This window comes from Carettochelys insculpta, chromosome 8 (assembly GCF_033958435.1).
Source record: "Carettochelys insculpta isolate YL-2023 chromosome 8, ASM3395843v1, whole genome shotgun sequence".
NCBI classification, from domain to species: domain Eukaryota; kingdom Metazoa; phylum Chordata; order Testudines; family Carettochelyidae; genus Carettochelys; species Carettochelys insculpta.
In genome coordinates, this window is record NC_134144.1 from 52,751,956 (window position 1) to 52,771,792 (window position 19,837).

At 41.7% G+C, this 19,837-nt stretch overlaps 1 protein-coding gene across 5 annotated transcripts in view; it reads left to right on the plus strand.

The window, feature by feature from the left end:
- The first annotated feature begins 411 nt into the window (after positions 1-411).
- The window catches only part of GTDC1 (glycosyltransferase like domain containing 1), a 375,327-nt gene continuing 355,901 nt past the window's right edge, over positions 412-19,837 (plus strand). For 4 of the 5 annotated variants that reach the window (XM_075000592.1, XM_075000589.1, XM_075000591.1 and 1 more), the window contains exon 1: positions 412-461. The gene's annotated coding sequence lies outside the window, so the exon portion shown is untranslated. Of the gene's footprint in view, positions 462-626; positions 838-19,837 lie in introns of those variants that run through there. The other variant, XM_075000590.1, reaches the window with a different exon arrangement.

Consider the following 19,837-nt stretch of genomic DNA (forward strand, 5'->3'; position numbering starts at 1 on the left):
TGGCCCAGAAGCCAAGGTGATGTGCAGATTTATCCCGCAGCTGGTGTGTTGTGTGATAAGGACACTGGATAGATCCTTAGGGAGGGAGGCACCAAACACTGGACAGGGGAGACCTGAGTTTAGGGACGGGGTGCAAGGAAGGGGGTTGCCTATGAAGCTGGAGGAGGCTGTTTAAAGAGGCGCTCGGGTTGGGGCAGCTTTGCGTGCTCAAGGGCGAAGGGGCAGGGCGCACGTCTCCTCGGGAGGCAGCCTTTGGCCAGGGCTGTGTCCGGGACAGATTCCCAGTCATCTCCCTCATGCAAAAGAGCCAGCGGCTCTGCTCCGCGCTGGGCCGGGCCGGGCTACGGGAGCGCGGCGGGGGGTGGAAGCCGAGTCTCCGGCGTGCGGAGGGGAAGGAGGGAGGGGCGGGGACGCTAGCACGTCGCTGCCGCCGCCGGCCTGCAGGCGGGACTGAGGAGGAGGTGAGTTCCCTGGGGGGGGAGGGCGGTGAGGAGCAGGGTTGCGCGGCGGGCGCCAGCCCGGCAGGGAAGGGGTCAGCGCGGAGCGAGCTGGCCGCGGCTGGGCCGCCCTCCCCCGGGGGAGGCGGCGAGCGGCAGCTGCAGAGCCGGGGCTGCGTGCGGCGCCTAACATGGCTCCCCAGCCACGGTAGCCGGGCCGTGGCAAGGGGAGCTGCTGACTCCGAGGCGCGGCTGCCCTGGCTGCTTCTCCCATGGCTGCAGCGCACGGACAGCGGCCTCTAGGCTGGGGGAGCTGCTACTGCCGAGCGGGGTGCAGCCGCCAGCGGGGCTCCCTGCTCCCCACCCGGGCGGCGGACGGCAGCCTCTCCAGCGGCCCCCGGTACTCCCGGAAGCCCTGGTTGCTGCGGCTCTCGGGGTATCTCTCCGACTTGGGGGCCGCGTGGGAGGAGTTGCAGATTTGCCAATACCCTCGCCCGGTGCTGCCGCTTGCCATGTGCCGCTGGTCGGTGTGGGGCGCCCGGGTTGTGGGGGACGGGGCTGGGCTTTCCTCCAGACCTCTGAGCAGCGCCTCCGCTATTTGCAGGGCCCAGGCCAAAAGTAGAGTGCAAGAAACCCCGCGATCAAAGGTGGCTGAGCAGCTCCACACCAGTCAGGAGGCTCCAGGGGGAGGGGGCTGGGGCTGGGGGAGCTGTGGGGACTCTCGAGGGTGGGTGGGTGCCTTGCACCCTCCTTAGGAGCTCCACGTTACCGTGCAGCCCAGCTGCATGAAGCCCTGCAGAAGGGGGAGAGGAAAGACATAAGGGCAATAATTCTTGGGCCCCTGGTCAGGGTGCTGGTCAGGGCACAAAGATGTCTGGGATAAGAGGAATTGGTGTGTTGATCGTGTTATGTGCTTAGCCGCCTGACTTGCTTTGCCAGCATTCACCTACAGTTGATCTCAGGAGCACGTGGATTTGGAGGAAGTTATTGCTGGTGCTCAGAACGCGGGAAGCTTTCGCAGTAATCTGAGGCGGGCCTGCAGGAGCCTAGATACAATTCATAGAGCCTGTGAAATGAATGTTATTCTTTGAAAATGGCTTTTAATAAATAAATTTAAAAAAGACTGCAAGCGCTGTGGGGCAGGGTTTCTTTATGTGTATATGAAGTGCCCTGCAAAATCAGGCTCTGGTCTTGAGATGCTGGTGTAGTACAGTTAATACTAAAACAAGAAGTCCTTATAGACTAACAGCTGCCACAGGACTTCTTGTTGTTTTTGAAGATACGGCTAATACTGAGTTGCACCTTGGACAGGAACCCCACATAGAGTAAACAAATCCCACAAGAGTTGAAACTCCTGTAAAAGTATGCATTGTGAAACTATTTCAAAACACAAGAAAAATGAAAGGTGAATTCAACTTTAAAAATATATTTTAAGATGTGATTTTTAAATTAAAATATCCTCATGAGAAAATACAATAAGGGGATGCCTCAAGGAAAACTTTAACTATTCCCAAATTAAATGGAGTTTTTTCTCATACAAGGTTAGGAGGTCTAACCAGAGCTTTTAACACATAACTGTGTGATGATGGGAATAGGAACCTCGAGGAAATAACTGTCAATACATGCAATTTTAAGAGGCAGAAAAAGAGTTTGGACACAGGAACAAGTCCATTATAATGGATACTGATTTTAGTTTGGATTTTTTTTTTCTGCTTTAGCTCTTGGGTGTTAGCTATATATTGTTGGTTTAAAACTTAGCACAATTGCTCGGTAAAGATGAGCAGCATATTGCAATATTGTATATAACAATGGGTTGGTTTAACTCAAGAGAGCAGTTTTATTGGTCTCTCTTAAACCTGGTTAACCTTAGTCTTAACCATGACAGCAGTTTCGTGTAAGAACCCACATGCAAAGTACCGTACAGTAGTGAGTTTTAATTAGCGGTGTCAAGACCTGAGGTAGAATGGAGTCTCATCAGTTCCTTCTCCCTGCTAATGTACATTTTCCATAGAAGCCTAGAGTTGGTAAAAAATATTTCGGTGATGGAGATTGAATTACATCACGTATATGAAACAAAACAGCAGTCACATAGCACTTTGTTCGTCTTTAAAGTGCTACATGACTGCTGTTTTGTTTTGTTAGAATACAGACTAACATGGCTACCTCTCTGTTACTATTCATCATGTGTAATCTCAGTATCATAAATAAGTTTTGATCAAATAAAATACGGACAAATTCAGATGTACAGTTTGATTTTAGATTTATACCCTGAAAGTGTAGAAAGATAAATATAACCCTTACATAGGATAGAATCCCAGTTTTTAGAGTGTCTTTTTCTAATGATTTGCCAGACAGACTCCTAAGCATATTTAGCATTCCTGAGTAGCTGCTATAATTAAGATTTTATTTTTCTTTAATAACTTTTTAATACTTTCATATTCCTTTGTTATTGGGGAACCAGTTTCAGCTAAAGAGAAATCATTTGAGGAAAAACATAACTATAAATTTCACTTACTGTTCAGGCATAAATCAGAGCATAAATTATATATAGTGCTCAGAAGGAACATATGTCTTTTGTGAGCATTTTTTCTATGTGGGCAGAATTTATGCTTAGATTTATATGCAATATTGAAATAAGTGCACTGATTAGTCTAATATTAATGTTATTGCTAATAATTGTAATAATGGGGCCTTAATCTTGATTGGGTCCTTTCAATGCTTCCATAGTAGTAGTAGTAGTAGTAATAGTAATGCTGCATATGAAATAATGCAGTATGAAAGCAGTAACAAAATAAGGCAGAAAGTTACAAGACCCCAAATGTGTGGATATCTGGCCCTTGCTAGATTGGGCGTACAGTATATCTAATTTCAAAACAGTCATACACGGGGGAAGAATGAACTATAACAACTTTCATTTTATGTGAGTCTAAGAATTTTAGCAGTGCAAGACGTGTTGCCAGTATGTTAACAAGAGGTGCCTGTAACATTTCCTTCATTTGACTGTACCAAATCTGTGTAAAGAACAGCAAAATCATCCTAATCTTTGGTGGCAGAATTTTTAACAGCAGGCTCTTGAGAACCTCCCCCATATAAGGCTTCAGTAGGCAGTGCAGTTAGTGATAATACACAGCTTTACTGCTATAAGAACACATATCCTAGTGTTAATGTCACTTCTGAATAGATATATCTCAAAGTATGTGTCTTAAATGTACACCTTAGCTATCCATATTGCTGCACATCAGATGTGAGAGTAAAAATAAATGTGTGAAGCTCCAAACAGACTTGCATGGATTTCTGCAAATCTGAAAACCACATCGCCAAACTACCTATTTTCCCAAATACTGACACGTGTGTATATATATATATATATATATATATATATATACACACACTCACATACATCTCTCACACGTTTTTAGTTGACCTTCAGTGCTTTATGCAACCAGGAAATCAAAAGTTCTTACCAATTTATAATTGACTTCCTTATACTTAAAATATGGCCAATATCACAGATTTGGGATGTGATTAATTGTGTGGTGTTCAAATCAGGGATAGATGAACATGGAAAGTGTAATTTATCAAAAAATATGGTACTTAGAATAAATGAATGAGGGCAGTACTTGCTTGTACTCCTCTTATCTTAATCCTGGGGATTACTGTTTTGAGGGGCACAAACTAGCACAAGCAACTATGGGTCTTTCAGATTTTAAGATAAGGTTACTGCCATAACAGCATCACTGACAGACAAAGAAGTATGATTAACTAAAGTCTTCTCACCAGTATTGTTACAGATGCTGCAAAATGTAATGCTATCTTTGTAATTTATGAAACTAACCTCAAACAAGTAAGTTAGTGTGGACACAACTCTATGAAAGATAAGTGTGAGAAATAGAAGATTTAGAGGTTTTAAGATTTAAAATATTTCTCACAAATGCACACACAGAGACTTCTAAATTAACAGCACTGAAGATTTAACCTGCATCCATAGGTCACTGTAGCAATGCAAGTGGCAGTTGTGACTTCCCAACATTATTCTAGTTTTGTTTTGAGATTGCACTTAAAGCTATATCTGCACAAGAGAGTTTTTGTCAACAAAACTTGTGGAACATCCACACTAAAAATGCATTCTGTTGACAGTAAATCAACAGAACGTGGCGCTTTAGTCAACAGCCTTCTTCCTCTCCCCCACGAGGCAGAATAACTTTCTCAACAGAATCTGGTGTGTGGACACTCTGGGGGCCCTTTGTCAACAAACAGGGCTTCCAGGTCACTGGGCAGCCATGTCTGCTGTGCTTCCGGTTGGCCATTCTTTCTAGAGAGTGGCTGGGTAGTCTGGCCACAAAGGTTGACAGAAGTTTTAACTTCTGTTGACAGATCACTGTAGGCGTATTTTAAGGGTCTAGGACAACAAATATTCAGCTGTTTGGGCACCCTAATTGGACTGACAAAAGTGCTAATAACAATTATGGTGCAGGTTTAAACTCTCTTGTCTGGCACCCTCAGGACCTGACCAGTGCCAGATGCGAGAATTTGCTGGACGACAGGAGGTCAATATTTTCTAGCATGTTGCTAACTGCTTACTGGGATCTTAGACATTTAGGGGTAAATTAGAGCTACGTAACAGCACAGAACACTGAGAAGCAGGACTGGTGGCTGTAAACAAACTTTATGGGACCACAGGAGTCTTGGCCACACCCATGATAAGTGGTTGTCCGGCTAACCAATATCATGCCAGATTACGGAGTTTGCCAGGCAAGATAGTTTTGGATTAGAGACGTTCATCCTATATTGGCAGTTTTTTAGGATGACTATCCACAATGAATTTAGAGTACAAAGGCATATTTACATCCACTAGTGAAAAGCCATTTTATTGCTAAGAACAAGGGTATTGCTGACTGTAGACTGGATTCAGACTGGTGACCTATATGTGAAAGCTGTCAGTCCCATAGGCTCTTCATTTCCCCATGGAGGAAGATTTACTGAATCATTGTTACATGATAGATCTTGCTTACTTTGACAGGGTTGAATGATCAGTGATATAAAAGCAAAAGATGAGGAGCATAACTGTTGATATTAATTTTTTAGCAAAGTATAAGAAGATAAAGGCCTTCTTATTTATAAAGTATTTGGGTACCTTTGGGCCTGTACTGCTGAGGATCTTAATGTAATTTCAGTAGAAGCTGAGTGGCCTAATGAAGTAACTTTTTCAGGGTTTCAGCATATCAGAAAGCAGCATGCATATTTGTGTTAATGTATGATGTGCACAGTGGTGAAAAATGTAAATGGAATGTTTGGATTAAGAGATTCTATTATGGAGTTGGTTTTATGCTTTCATCTACAAAAGGCTTAATAGAGAACAATCAGGAAAAAATAGTGAATTAATTTTTGACTACTCCTCTAGGACCATCTCAGAGAAAAAAAAATCTGTCTTCTCCCCAGAATGTTACATCCCTTTGATATAGATCTATTGATCTATCAGTCTATTGATCGATTGATGGATCTAAATTTCATAAAAACTAATCTGAACAACAGTTTTGTATTAATTTTCATTATCTTGGAGAGGTCAGATAAATGAGCCTGGTATTTTCCTCAGATGTGAAGAAAGTGGAGTTAAATCAGTGTCAATCAGGCCAGGTCTAAAAGCACTCCCAGTGTGGATACAGTTTATACCAGCAAAACTGTACTTTTTCCTGCCTTTTTCCAGCTCCCCCAAGTGAAATAACGATACCAGCAAAGATTCAATTTTGCCTGCATAAATGTTTCTACACTAGAGGCTTTTGTTGGTATAGTTATGTTAGTCAGAAATCACACTTCATTAAACCCTGGACAACATAGATATGTAAACAGAAGTTTGGAGTGTGGACCTGGCATTAGATAGGAATCAGGTATATATTGGGAATTGGCTGTCGAAATAATATGTTCTGGGAATACGCTGCTCAAAGAACATGCTCCTAATTTTTTTAAACAGAACTATGTACTTTTTGCAGAAATTGATTCATTTTACATACGTTTTCTAGCATTTTTTTAATGCTTTGCAGTTCCTTATTTCATTTGATATTTAAAATTTTATCTTGGAGTTATATGTCTCTATTAAGAACATAAGAACATAAGAATGGCCATACTGGGTCAGACCAAAGGTCCATCAAGCCCAGCATCCCATCTGCCGACGGTGGCCAATGCCAGGCGCCCCAGAGAAGGAGAACAGAAGACAAGTGATTTATCTCCTGCCATCCATCTCCTGCCCTTGTTATGAAGGCTAGGGCACCATACTTTATCCCTGGCTAATAGCCATTTATGGACCTGACCTGCAAAAATTTATCAAGCTCTTTTTTAAACCCTAATAGAGTCCTGGCCTTCACAGCCGCCTCGGGCAAGGAGTTCCACAGGTTGACTGTGCGCTGTGTGAAGAAAAATTTCCTTTTATTAGTTTTGAACCCACTACCCATCAATTTCATTTGGTGTCCCCTAGTTCTTGTATTATGGGAAAAGGTAAATAATTTTTCTATATTCACTTTCTCCACACCATTCATGATTTTATATACCTCTATCATATCGCCCCTCAATCGCCTCTTTTCCAAACTGAAAAGTCCCAGTCTCTCTAGCCTCTCCCCATATGGGACCCTTTCCAAGCCCCTAATCATCTTAGTCGCCCTTTTCTGAACCTTTTCTAATGCCAATATATCTTTTTTGAGGTGAGGAGACCACATCTGCACGCAGTACTCAAGATGTGGGCGTACCATAGTTTTATATAGGGGAAGTATGATATCTTTTGTCTTATTATCGATCCCTTTTTTAATAATTCCTAACATCCTATTTGCCTTACTAAATGCCGCTGCACACTGCGTGGATGTCTTCAGAGAACTATCCACTATAACTCCAAGATCCCTATTCTAATACTAATATTGCATGTGAATATTCCTGAAGTACAATTTAAAATAGGAATTCTGTACATTAATTTGAGAGATTTAGATATGTTTTTCAATCAGTGTTTAATTGTTTTATAAGGCTTATATAAAGGGTTTATTGGAGGGTGGCTACGGTGTCTAAAGAACATAACTGTGTTTTGTGAGTTTTGGAGCTTGGCATTGTTGAAATACAAACTTTCAAAAGCTTTTGCCTTTGACCTTGGCTGTCTGTTGAATTGCAATTTATAGAGTGAACTTCTGATTATAACCTTGCAAATAGCTTAAGGTAAATAGTTCTCCAAAACAACAATAACATGATATTTTGGTTTTAGAAGAATTTATTTTCCTAATCGTACATTAAGAAAACTCCCTTAAAAGAAATATGCTTTTGTTGTCATTAAGTCAGTTTTCTTTTTGGTTGTGATTTAAAAGTAAGGAGAGAATTTATAGAGATGACTGTAAGGTTACGTGGACCTAACTGCTCATGTATCAGGCATAGAATAAAAATTCTCACTTGTACCTGAAACAATGAGCTTTATTTTTTGTTTATTTTGTCTGCCTTTTGTGAAATCAATGGTCATGTAAAATGCTTAGATACAAAGTATGCACATTTAGAGATCAAGCTCTGATTTATTTGTATTGTTTAAAATAGGTGTCTGGCATGCTGTTTGAGGGAGTCTTCTAAATCTTCAATGGTTTTGACTATTTGCCAAAGCAGGTTATTGCTGCATAGATAAATATATTTAAAAAAAATCATGCTTGAAGAAATAATGGCTGAGAATTGTAAAAATAGCAGTTCTGGAAGTAAATCTAGATATTTTCATAGGTATGGTTTAAAACATAATTGTGAAGATGATGTTAGGGAAACTATGCCAATATCTGTTTAAAAAAAAACTCGTGTGTTTTTTCCTGTATGCCTTGTTTACTCTTTTAAGACTGAATAGTAGCATTTAAAATATAATTTTTTATTGTGATTATAAAAATATTGCCAGTGATTGGCATTTCACTTAATAATGACCCAGATGACTTGGAGAAATCCCATTAGATTCAGCAGTACAGTGTGTGTAGAATGTCTTGAATCATGCTGGAGGAAGGGTACTTAACAAATGTGCCACTGAAACTTGTCCATACTATAAAACATAGACATGTGATATCTACACCCCTCCATGCCTTATTCCTTCTCCCGTGAGAGCACAATATTCACTGTTGTTGGACATCATAACTAGAGCCATAATTCACAGCCATGGAAAACACATAATGGGCTGTGAAATCTTGCCATTTGTGTGCTTTTGCCCTGTACGATACACATTTTGTGGGGAGGATGGTGGAAGGGAACCAGAGTTTCTCAGATTGAGCTCCTGATCCCAAAGGGAGATCTCAAGCTTATTTTAGGAGGTTCATGGTATGCCACACATACTTCTACACTGCCTTCAGAGCTGGGAAATTGGAGGGCAGTGGCTGTAAGACTGGCTGTGTGCCCAACTCTGAAGGCAGTGCATTTCCAGGAGCGGTGCAGAAGTAAGAGTGGTAATGTCACACGTCACCCTTACTTTTGTACTGCTGCTTTCAAACCTGGGAGCCCAGAAAGTGGTGGATGCTGACTAGGAGCACAGCTTCAGATTGATGCTTCAGATGTTGATCTTCTGGGTTTGAAGTAAGGGTGGCAACACCATACCATACCATCCTTATTTCTATACTGCTGTTGGTAGGTCAGTCTTTGGAGACTGATTCCCAGCCATCTGCCACCACTCTCCAGCTGCCTAATTCTGAAGGCAATGCTGTTGCTAGCAGCAGTGCGGAAGTAAGGATAGCAATACTGCAACCCAACTACAACAAACTTGTGACTTCCACAGAACTCCTTTTTGGGTCAGGACCCCTACAATTACCCCACTGAAATTTTAATTTAAAAAATCTGAAATCATGAAATTTACCATTTTAAAAATTATAGGACTGTGAAATTGACCAAAATGGACTGTGAATTTCGTAAGGCCGTAACCATAACTATCCTGGAATCTCTTTGGAATGTAGAGCCGGCCACCCAGTATCCTGTTTTTATACTGAGTGACTTTTTTAAAAGTTTTAACTGTGCAGTATGTGTTTTCTGAAGTCATTACCCAACCATGGTGGTTTCATTGTAGCACTGACATGGTAGTGTTGTTCATCTTGTGCATTTAATTCAGTAGCAAAATATTATCGTTATTATGTTGTTCTGGGGGGACTGTCAGTAAAGAAAAGAGAAACATACTTGTAGGATGTGTGTGCAATCTTGTCAATGAGTCAGAACTGCTGGAAAGCAGTAACCACTGGAGAAGAGCAAATGATGCCAGTTGAAATTATATAAGGAACCTTAACGCTGACTCTACCGCATTTCTTTCCTGTGATAGTAAGTTGGGAAATCTCAATTTCTTTCTTTTTATTTCTCTGTACTACATATTTTATTTACTATTTGTTATATGAAAGCTTATTTGCTGTTATTTTAACAACAATAATTTGTTTTGGTGTTAAATATTTGTAACTAGAATTAGGCTCTACATTGTTGTCTAATTTCAACATTTCAGTTTGCTTTCTAGGTTCCGACTGGTGTTTTTCAATTGCGTTCCCTGTAACTTGACTACAGTTTCACAATAGAGGATATGTGTACAGTAAACTTTCATATCTGGCAACCCCGAGACCAATTGGTAGCCAGATGTTCAAATGTGCCCGATGGTGGAGGGGTGTCTTCCCCCGCTCCCTGACTCGGTTTTGTGGCTGCTTGCAGAGGGCTCTGGTCATGCACCTGCTGCAGTGTGGTGGTCTTACTTGGGTCCTCCTTCTCCACCTTGTAGTAGATTGCAGTTTCTCTCACTTGTGGCTCGGATGGTGCGGCAGCTTCTCCCACCTCCAGCTCCCACCTCCCCCTTCCAGCCTTCACTGGTGCCACCTCGCTGTGCCACTCCTGCTCCCATCAGACCTTTCCTGAATGGTGGGGCTCTTCTTCTCTGCTGAGGTCAGAGTGCTGCTCTCCAGCTGTCTTTGGTTTCAGCACAGCAGCGTGCTCGGGCCATTCATGGGTTTCTCTGGGGCCCTGCACCAGCTGGAGCAGCCTGCCCCTTGGCAGGGCTGCCTTGTCCTGGGCTGCTGGTTCAGGGTGCCCCATTGCCATGGTCTGCCAGGCATGCAACACTCTCCAGCCGGTGGCTGGATTCTGCTCCCCATGTGACCAATAGTTGGGAGAGGAGGGGGTGGGGGAGGTGGCTGTGAGTAGTGCAGCCCCCTAGAGGAGGAGGCCTAGGCATTGGTTGTCTGAGAATTCTAGTAGATTGAATACCGGTTAAAAGGGAGTTTACTGTACTGAGAGTTTAAATGGCAGGCTTCATGTGATAGAAAATAATCCACAACAGACCATCTTTTCTACTGCCTTTGACATTTAGAAAAAGCTATATATCAAAGCCCTATTTAGTCCTGCAAGAAGCAGGAAAGTCACCTCTTTCTTCTTCGAGTGGTCCCCGTGGGTGCTCCACAATAGGTGTTGGGCTCGCCCGGCGCCGCAGATCGGAAATCTTCCAGCAGTTTCTCCTGGATTGCGCATGTGCTGGTATGTGCCGGCACGCGCCAGCGCACGCCGCCCCCCTGCGCGCCCCCGGCCGCGTGCGCGATCTGGTCCCCGCCTGTTCCTTCTCAACCGCCATCGGCTGCGGACGGAATCTACTCAGGCTAAGGCCAGAGTCAGATTAAATAGTGTTTTTTTTCTACGTGTCATTTGTTGTTTTTGGTTATTTAAAAAAAAAAAAACAACCTTCCTCCTTACAACTATGTCAGCCCGCAGGGTGAGTGAGCTTGCAGCAGTGATGGCAACGCCGCACTGCACAGTATTTTCAAAGGAGGCAGTAACCTTAAGGCTGCACCCAGCCTTTTTTTCCAAAAGTCTCTTCGGAGTCCAATCTTAACGAGCCAATAGTTTTACCCTCGTTTTACCCGAAGCCTCACAGCTCCAGCAAGGAGGCATGCCTGCATCTCCTGGATGTGAGGAGGGCGTTGGCCTTCTACATAGACAGAACTAAGTCCTTCCGGAAAACGGACAGGCTCCTAGTCTCTCTCGCTCCCAGGTCAAAAGGAGAAGGTCTCTCTTCACAGAGAATCTCTAAGCACATTGTGTCCTGTATAAAAATGTGTTACAAGCTTCAAAATGCTCCTTTGCTGGCCCCACCCAGGGCTCACTCCACCAGGGCGGTGGTGGCGTCAACAGCCTTCTTCAAGGGCATCGCGTTAAGACATCTGTAGAGCGGCAACCTGGTCATCCTACGACACCTTCGCCGAGCATTATGCCCTGCCTTGGGTATTCGAAGAGGGTACCCGTCTGTCGACAGCGGTCCTCTCGGGGGCAAGCTGCACATAAACCGATTACCCACCTCCTTACTTGGGTTACTGCTGGGTAGTCACCTATTGTGGAGCACCCACGGGGACCACTCGAAGAAGAAAGAGAAGTTACTCACCTGTAGTAACGATGGTTCTTTGAGATGTGTCCCCATGGGTGCTCCACCACCCGCCCATCCTCCCCGCTTTGGATCTCTGTCTAGTGTTTTTCAGGAGCATCTGAGGTGGTTGGTCAAGGAACTGGCGGGGACCGGATCGCGCACGCGGCGGGGGGTGCGCAGGGGGGCGGCGCACGCCAGCGCATGCGCGATCCAGGAGAAACTGCTGGAAGATTTCTGATCTGCGGCGCCGGGCGAGCCCGACACCTATTGTGGAGCACCCACGGGGACACATCTCGAAGAACCATCGTTACTATAGGTGAGTAACTTCTCTTTTTTCCTTGATAGAGGGGGCTAATCACATGCAGCCCTGTCAGCTTGCTTCCAATTTAGAGTAGTCTTGTCTGAGTGAATGAAGCAGTTCGAATCTCGTTTGGGTTCTGATCTGAAGGTTCTCTCAAAGAATCCAAAGAGATGAGAGTTGAAGACTACTGAAGGCACATAATAAAGGAAAAGTGCTGTGAATCAGAGTTCCTTAAGATTCTAAAAAGTACAGTAGGAACAGATTCTAAGTTGCGTCATTGCAGAGAGCGACTCAAAGTCTTTAGGAACAGTTGCAAGTGATAACTTATTGTCAAATATCTGTTCCTCTTGTGAAGCCAAACGTAAAATTTATCTGTATTGACTACAGTCTTGGATCTGGGTCAGTTCCATGAGGGGGATTGATACGACTGTCATTTACAGTGCATATTTATGAGGGATTATGACAAGATTATTCATCATAATCTTCTACCTCCTCCATGCAGCTCTGTATGGTTTTTCATTCTTTATATCTTGGGTTCTTACAGTTGATCTTAATGTTGTTGTTTAAGGGCTCTTAGATCTAGAGATCTCCTCCTTCAAATGATTCTCTGAAGATGCTTGTAGACACATTCTCTTTATCCACATCCCCCTGCATGCCTAAAATATGGGGACATATTGCAGTGTTCTGCTTTTGGTTTTTGTTTTGTTCTTTTTTTTTTTTTTTAAAGGAAACTTGCGTTTCTTAAATCTGTTAGTGAATGCGGGCTATGCTGACCCAAGATCATTCTAATAAACAGTGTTAGGAGTAAGTTCAAGAAATTTCCATTTGAGGAGTCTCTTTTCTTCAGTTTAGAGTTAGGATTGGCCAATTCTTTATGTAGAGGGATATTGATGCAGTATAGACAGGTTGCAGAGGAACATGGGCTTCTTGTTAGAGAGCTGCTGAATACCACAGATCTGATCAGAAGCAGCTTTTCTTCTCAAAATGAAAAGGGAAGCAGCAGAAACAAGAAGCAGCTTATTTTGCAACTTGACGTTCTTATCCCATTATTGTCTGGAGACAGTTTGGTCTGATACCTAGTAACTTCAAACAATACTGGCAGTTTTTTCCCCCTTTGTGTTCTTTTTGGAAAATTTGTGGAATTACCTTGTACTGGTGTATAATAGAGATAATTCAAATAAGCAATGTCATCAAATTCTACTCAGTGTTCTACAAACCCTTTGGAACCATCTTGCTTCAGGGGTCCTTCTCAGAGCAAAGTGCTGAGAGGTAATGTGACCTTTTCTTTCCAGCAGGAACAATAGAAGATGCAGTCCTCCTTAGATGCACTGAGAGAAGAAGGGTATGAGTTCTATTTCCTGACGATAAGAGGTTTTTGTTCCATGCTAGATTCAAGAAAATTGAGCAAGTAGATTTAAAAAAAATCAAATTTTGTAAAGCAACAATATTTAATAGGGCTGTTAGCATATCTATCTACTAGAGAGGCCTGAATAACTCCCCTAAATTGGTGAAAATAAACTCCGGGGGTAAAATATAGCTATTCAGATTTTGTCTAAACTGGTTTGATGCAAATTGTTATTCTCTTTCAGGTGTCCCAATGCCTGAAGATCTTAAGGCATATTCCTCCAGATTCAAAGCAGTTTCCTCAGTCTATATGAGGAGAGTCTTTATGTAAGGCCCCTACCTGGAGTTCGTCATGCCTTTCTCCAGAATTACTCTTTTGGCTCAGCAGCTAGATCAGATGCCCTGGGAGACCAGTTTTGCAAGCTGTAATTGATCATTTCCAGGCCTACTTCATCAAAGTTGTTCCTGTTAGCACATCTCCCAGAATTACCTTAGGAAGAAAGGTTGCTTACTAATAAAGATAGTTCTTTAAGTAGATTGTCATTACAGATTTATGTTTCCTATTATATGCATCTCTGTTTGGCAGTCTTCATTAAATTCTGAGTAAGTTGAAAGGGACAAAAGGTAGGGTTGAAGTGCTTTACAAAGAATGTTTGGTTCTGTAATAGAACCTGCATGTGGCCTGAACAATTACTGTTTTCTAATGTGTTCGGACTTGTTGCCAATGGTGCATGCATACCTCAGAAGTGGGGAAGTATGCTGATAATCTATTTGAAGATCTATATTTATTATTAAGAAAAATTGAGGCACATGCTCAGACACTAAACATATGAACAGCCTGAAAATAAATTAATGAAATAAAATTCCAGCTTATAAAAGCAATGTGTATATATTCTGGATCTTTCACTGAGATAGAATCTTGCATATTTTTGAAGGAAACACATGGAATTTTAGTTTCTTCCTCTCCAACCTCAAGGTGAAGGGAAGCTTAAATTATTTATTTATTTCTGTTCATCTGAACAATCTGTGTTGGGTTTTTATATTTGACTAATAGTATATTCTTGCTATGATACCATTGTTCTGAAAATTTTATAATATTACAGAATCCTTTACTATAGTCAATTCTAATAAATGCTCTTAATATCTTTTGACTTTTTTAAATAGAAGATTCAAAAATGTGAGTTTTGAAAGCGTGGTAAATTTATTCTACTCAGAATGTAGTGTAGATTCTATAACTTGGCTATTGTCAAGCGTTAATATATTGATACGTGTCTGAGTCTAGTTTAATGAGGGTATATCGTTTGTGTAGCTGTTAAAATGAATAACCAATAAAAGGAAACATTGCACTAATAAACAAGAGATGGCTGGAGTTGGATCCACTAACTGAAACAATTTACTTCATCCATCTTCAGTGTTTCTTAGCAACACAAAGTACTCTTACCGAGGGCGCTTTCACGGACTTTCACATCTTTCTTCAAATATAGCTTTGGTAGTATTTTATATGACCTGAAGTTCGTCCATCTGTCCTGAAGCTCCCAGTGCTTTTTCCATTGCTCCAATGATCAAATGATCTTACATACATTTTTTTTCAGCTTAATAACACGCAAGTTGACTAGAGAATCATTCAACATGTCAGGTTTTCCAAAGGGTTCTGGGAAATTATTTGCTGTTCTGTATAGCGAAGCTAACTGTTATTGAAAATGTGTTATAGTTTCATAATAAAATGAGTAGGAAAAATGTTGGTTTGGGAACTAACTAAATATTTTCTGAGAACCCTAGCCTCAAGGCTTGGATTGCTTCTAATAAAGGGGTAGCTTTGATATCTTTTGGTGAATTGACTAGTATTCCAGTAGATTGTAATATATGAAAATTCTGGCTTGATATAGAATGTTACATTATCGGATTGTTCATGTGCAAGAATTGCATTAATGTGTGGCTGACATTTTCAGTGTTTATTTCATGAGAAGTTAGAAAACCTTTCCTTCTCTGAATGTGCTTTCTAATAACTCAGAGGTTTCTGTAGATACTTCAGGATTCTTCCTCCATTTCTTGCTTTCCCTTTTATAATGCGTGAGAAACTGATTCTGGTCTTAGATCTAATAAGGAAATTCAGTTTGCTTAGGGAACTCCTTCAGGTACATAAAAGAAAGCATTTTTACTTTAATATTGGAAGCAAACTGTGATTTCATTCTATAAGGCTGTTACAGGAAACTGTGTTCTGAATTTTTAGTAAATTGCACAGAAAGCTTCTGTGATTGGGTAAAATGCCTTAATGACTATGTTCCTCTGTCTTACTCTGAGAGAGAGAGAAAGTATTTATAGGTATTAGCACTAAAGTTTATCAATAGTGTGTACTAATAAGTGGTTGAAAAAATTGCAGTGAGTTAATTTCTTATTTTTACATAAGGGCTATGTCTATACTATGTTCCCCATTTGGAGGAGGAATGCAAATGAGGGAGATCCAAAGTGGAAATGAAGTGCTGATTTACAGATCTCGTGGTTTGTTTGCATAGTTGCGCATGATTGCATTTCAGGAAGAGATTTTTCCAAAAACAAAATCAAGCGTGTAGACTGGGTTTCTTCAAGGGGACGGAATTGAAAGAACCCTTCTTACTGAGACAATTAGGAAGAAGGGTTCTTTCTAAAAAAGGGTTTTGTTTTTTTTTCCCTCTCGAAGGAACCCTGTCTACACAGCTGCTTTCGTTTCCAGAAAGTCTCTTCCGGCAATGTGATCGCATATAATTACACAAATGAAGCACGAGATTTGTAAAGCAGAGCTTCATTTGCATTTTTGATCTCCCTCATTTGCATGCCTATTCCTAAAGGTGAGTGTAGCGTAGATGCAGCCAAGCAGAATAATTAGTGGGGTATATAGAAATTACTATGTTATTATCATCATTATCAATAACCATGGGCTCAGCACCCATTGGTGTCTTATGCCTCTCTCACTATTTCCTTCCATCTTTCCTGGTCCAGTGTGGAGTGGATTAGTTTCTGTAGACTTGCTCCACACCGGTTTACTATATCATCACCCATTCTCTGTGGGGGTGTGCCTCTCCTGTTCGAGCCACTCATTATGCCGAATGCCAGCGTCTTGATTTTTCATTCATTATTGATTTTGCAAATATGCCCGAATAGCTGTACCTTGTGTTGTATAACCTTCTGCTGTAGGTTCTCTTTCAGATGCCTCTTCCTGTATAATTCCTTGTTGGTGACTTTCTGCATCCATCCTATTCTCAGGATCTGTTTAAAACAACTCCTCTCGAATGCTAATATTCTTCTGTTCAAATCTTTCATTATCATCCATGTCTCACATCTGTACAACATGCTGCTGAATATACACATTTTCAAGATGCTTAGCTTCATTCCTAAGCTAATCACTTTGCTTTTCCAGATCTTATCCATTGCCTTCAAACTAGCTCTTGCTTTTGCTATTCTAGTCGCTATTTCCTTCTTACAGTCTATGTCACACATTATTTTGCTCCCTAGATATGTGAACTCCTCTGTGTTCTCTAGTTCAGTCCCATCTGCACTGATCTTCATTCCTATTTCCTTATCTCCAAATACCATCATTTTTGTTTTATTGATGTTCATAATCAGTCTTTACCACTTCCCTTCCTTGTTTAGCACCTGCACTGTTTTCACTAACTTCTCATCTTCCTCAGTGATAACTATATCTTACGTGAACCTCACATTGTTAATTCTTATCCTGGGCACAGATATCCCTTCCACCTCTTCCTTGATCTTGTCCTTTGCTCTCTCTATATGTGTGATGAAGATACTTGGTGATGGATCTCCTTGTCTCATACCTCTACTCATTCTAAACCAGCTTCCAACTCTCTGCACGTTCTTACTGTTGCCTCCACATTGTCATTGATATCCTTCAACAACCTGATCAGTCTGCTATCCACTCTGTACAACTCCAACGCTGCCCAAGTCACTTTCTGATTTATACTGTCAAATGCCTTATGAAAATTGATGAAGCAAGTGTAGATGTTCTTGCTCTTTCACTGAGCTTTCTCTGCAATGAATTTTTGTGCCAGTAGCTGCTGTATGATATTTCTATCTTTCCTGAACCCCTCTTGCTCATCTCCTAGATGTTCTGTGATCTTAGTCTCTCTGTCAGTATCATCATCAGCACCTTGCCTAGATGACTTGTTACGGCAATCGTTCTGCAGCTCTTGCACTCCAATGCAGTTCCTTCCTTGTGTATTGTTACTAGCATTGATCTTGTCCATTCCTTAGGTGCCTTCCTTCTTTCTATGCTGTATTACATATTCAGTGTATTTCCTGAATCATACACTCCCCATATTTAATCATCTCTCTCGTGATGTTATCATTTCCAGGGCTCTTGTTGTTCCTTAGTCATTTCTTTTGCTCTTGTTTTTTTGTTGCTCTTTCTGCTTCCTCCTTCAAAATATCGGTCTTGCTCTCCTTTTCTCGGTGGTGGTATCTATTTCAGTTCTTTGATCAGTCTCTCTGAAACACTCGGGTCCAACTGTGCTTACTGTGCTTTGTATAGATCAGTGCAATATCTCATCCATCGCTGCACAATCCTCTCCTTGTTCATGAGCACCTCTTTGTTCTTATCTTTGATTGCCATTTGCTTTGCCCCTTTCTTTTAATATTCCTGAACATCCTATTCATCTCCCTGGTCTTACATTCGCTGTAATACCTCTGTATGTCTTCACACTTCTCCTCTAACCATTTCGCCTTATCCTTTATGTCCGCTTTTCTTACCTCATTGCATTTCACCCTGTATTGTTTTTCCACCCTGTGATAAACGTCCCTTCTGATTTTCAACACTTAAGTCTTCTCTTGGACCAACTTCAGTGTCTCCTGCATAATCCACTTCTTATTGATCCTCTCTTCTTCCAGAACATTCTGCTCAATTGCCTCTTCTACTGCCGTGGCTATTTCTTCAACTCTATTATCTAGGTCTTTGTCTGTGGCCGCATTCCTAATCTTCTTTTCAAGTGCTCATCTGTACGCATTCCCTATTCTTCCTCTCCCAGTCTTGCCACGTCTCTCTTTTTCTTAAACTGTGCCGTGCACTTTCTCTTGAGTTTTATCTTGATGTTTGTGATCACTAGACTATTGACTGAGTCTATATCTGCTCCTTGGAAAGTTTGGCATTGCTGTACTGATGTTACCCATCTTTTTCTTATCAAGATCATATCTGTCATGTTCTTGGACACCCTGTCACCTGATTGCCATGTCCACTTCCTACTGTCCTTTTGTTGGAATCTCTTTGTGCAGATTACCATCTCATGCTCCATAGCAAACTCTAGTAGTTTCTCCCCTCATTTGTTCTTTTTCTCCATATCCAAACCTTCCTGTGGCTCCCTCCCAACCTTCATTATCTGTTCCAGCCTTCGCATTCCAATCTCCTTGTATGATCAGCACATCTCTCTTCATTGTCTCCTCCAGCATCTTTGTCAAGTCTTTATTGAATAGCTCAGTCTCTTCCTCCATGCTGTCTGACATGGGTGCATACATGTGAATGACTGAGCTGTTGAACAGTTTCGCTTTGAATCTCTCTACCATCATTTTTGCACTTAGTGGTTTGTATCCTAACAATTACTATGTACAGTACCCAAAAACTGCAGAAGCATTAGCTTTGTTCATCTCCACAACTCAAGAAATGTTGTATTGCAGCTACCAATGAGGCCTTGGCTGATGCTGACTTGTTTGTTAGTGAATATACACACGCTTCTGTGTTGTGGATCTGCATCTAAAGCAGGGGTGGGCAATTTAAAAAAAAAAAAGAAAAAAAAAAAGGGTGGCCTGCCAGGGTTAGTCCCTGATGGGCCACCACCACATGCAGGTGATCGCAGCTCTTGTTGGTATCATGCATTAGTTGTATGAGACATAGTTTGTGAGTGTATCATATCACTGGGTAACCTGCGCTTTCAAGCCAGCTTGGACTAGATGGAATCTAGTCACTGTTTCTAGCTCTGAGACCCTATCACACATGTTCAGGTCTCTTGTCTGATTCCCTTCCTTGGGATGTTGGGTGCTCTGTCCAGCAATCTTTGATTCTGGAATCAGTATCTAAGATCACCCGACTCACAAGTCACATATATGTGCTCCTCCGGTTCTGTATATGAGTCATGCGCACTCTGGACTTCTAACTGAACCCTTTCAGAAACAACATGTCAGAAAAGCCAGGAGCACAGGCTTAAGAAAGCAATTTTTCAATTGCCACAGTTCTATTCTTAAAGTACTCAGGAGTCATATACCTTTGAAAGTCCATAAGGCTCATCTTCTATTCTGATCTCCCCCTTGTAAGACTGAGGTTCATTAACCTTTCAGGCTGAACAGGGCCCTTCATGCAGTCTCCTTTTTCTGCTTGACCTGCTTAACATATGTATACAGTATTACAGTTATTTAGGA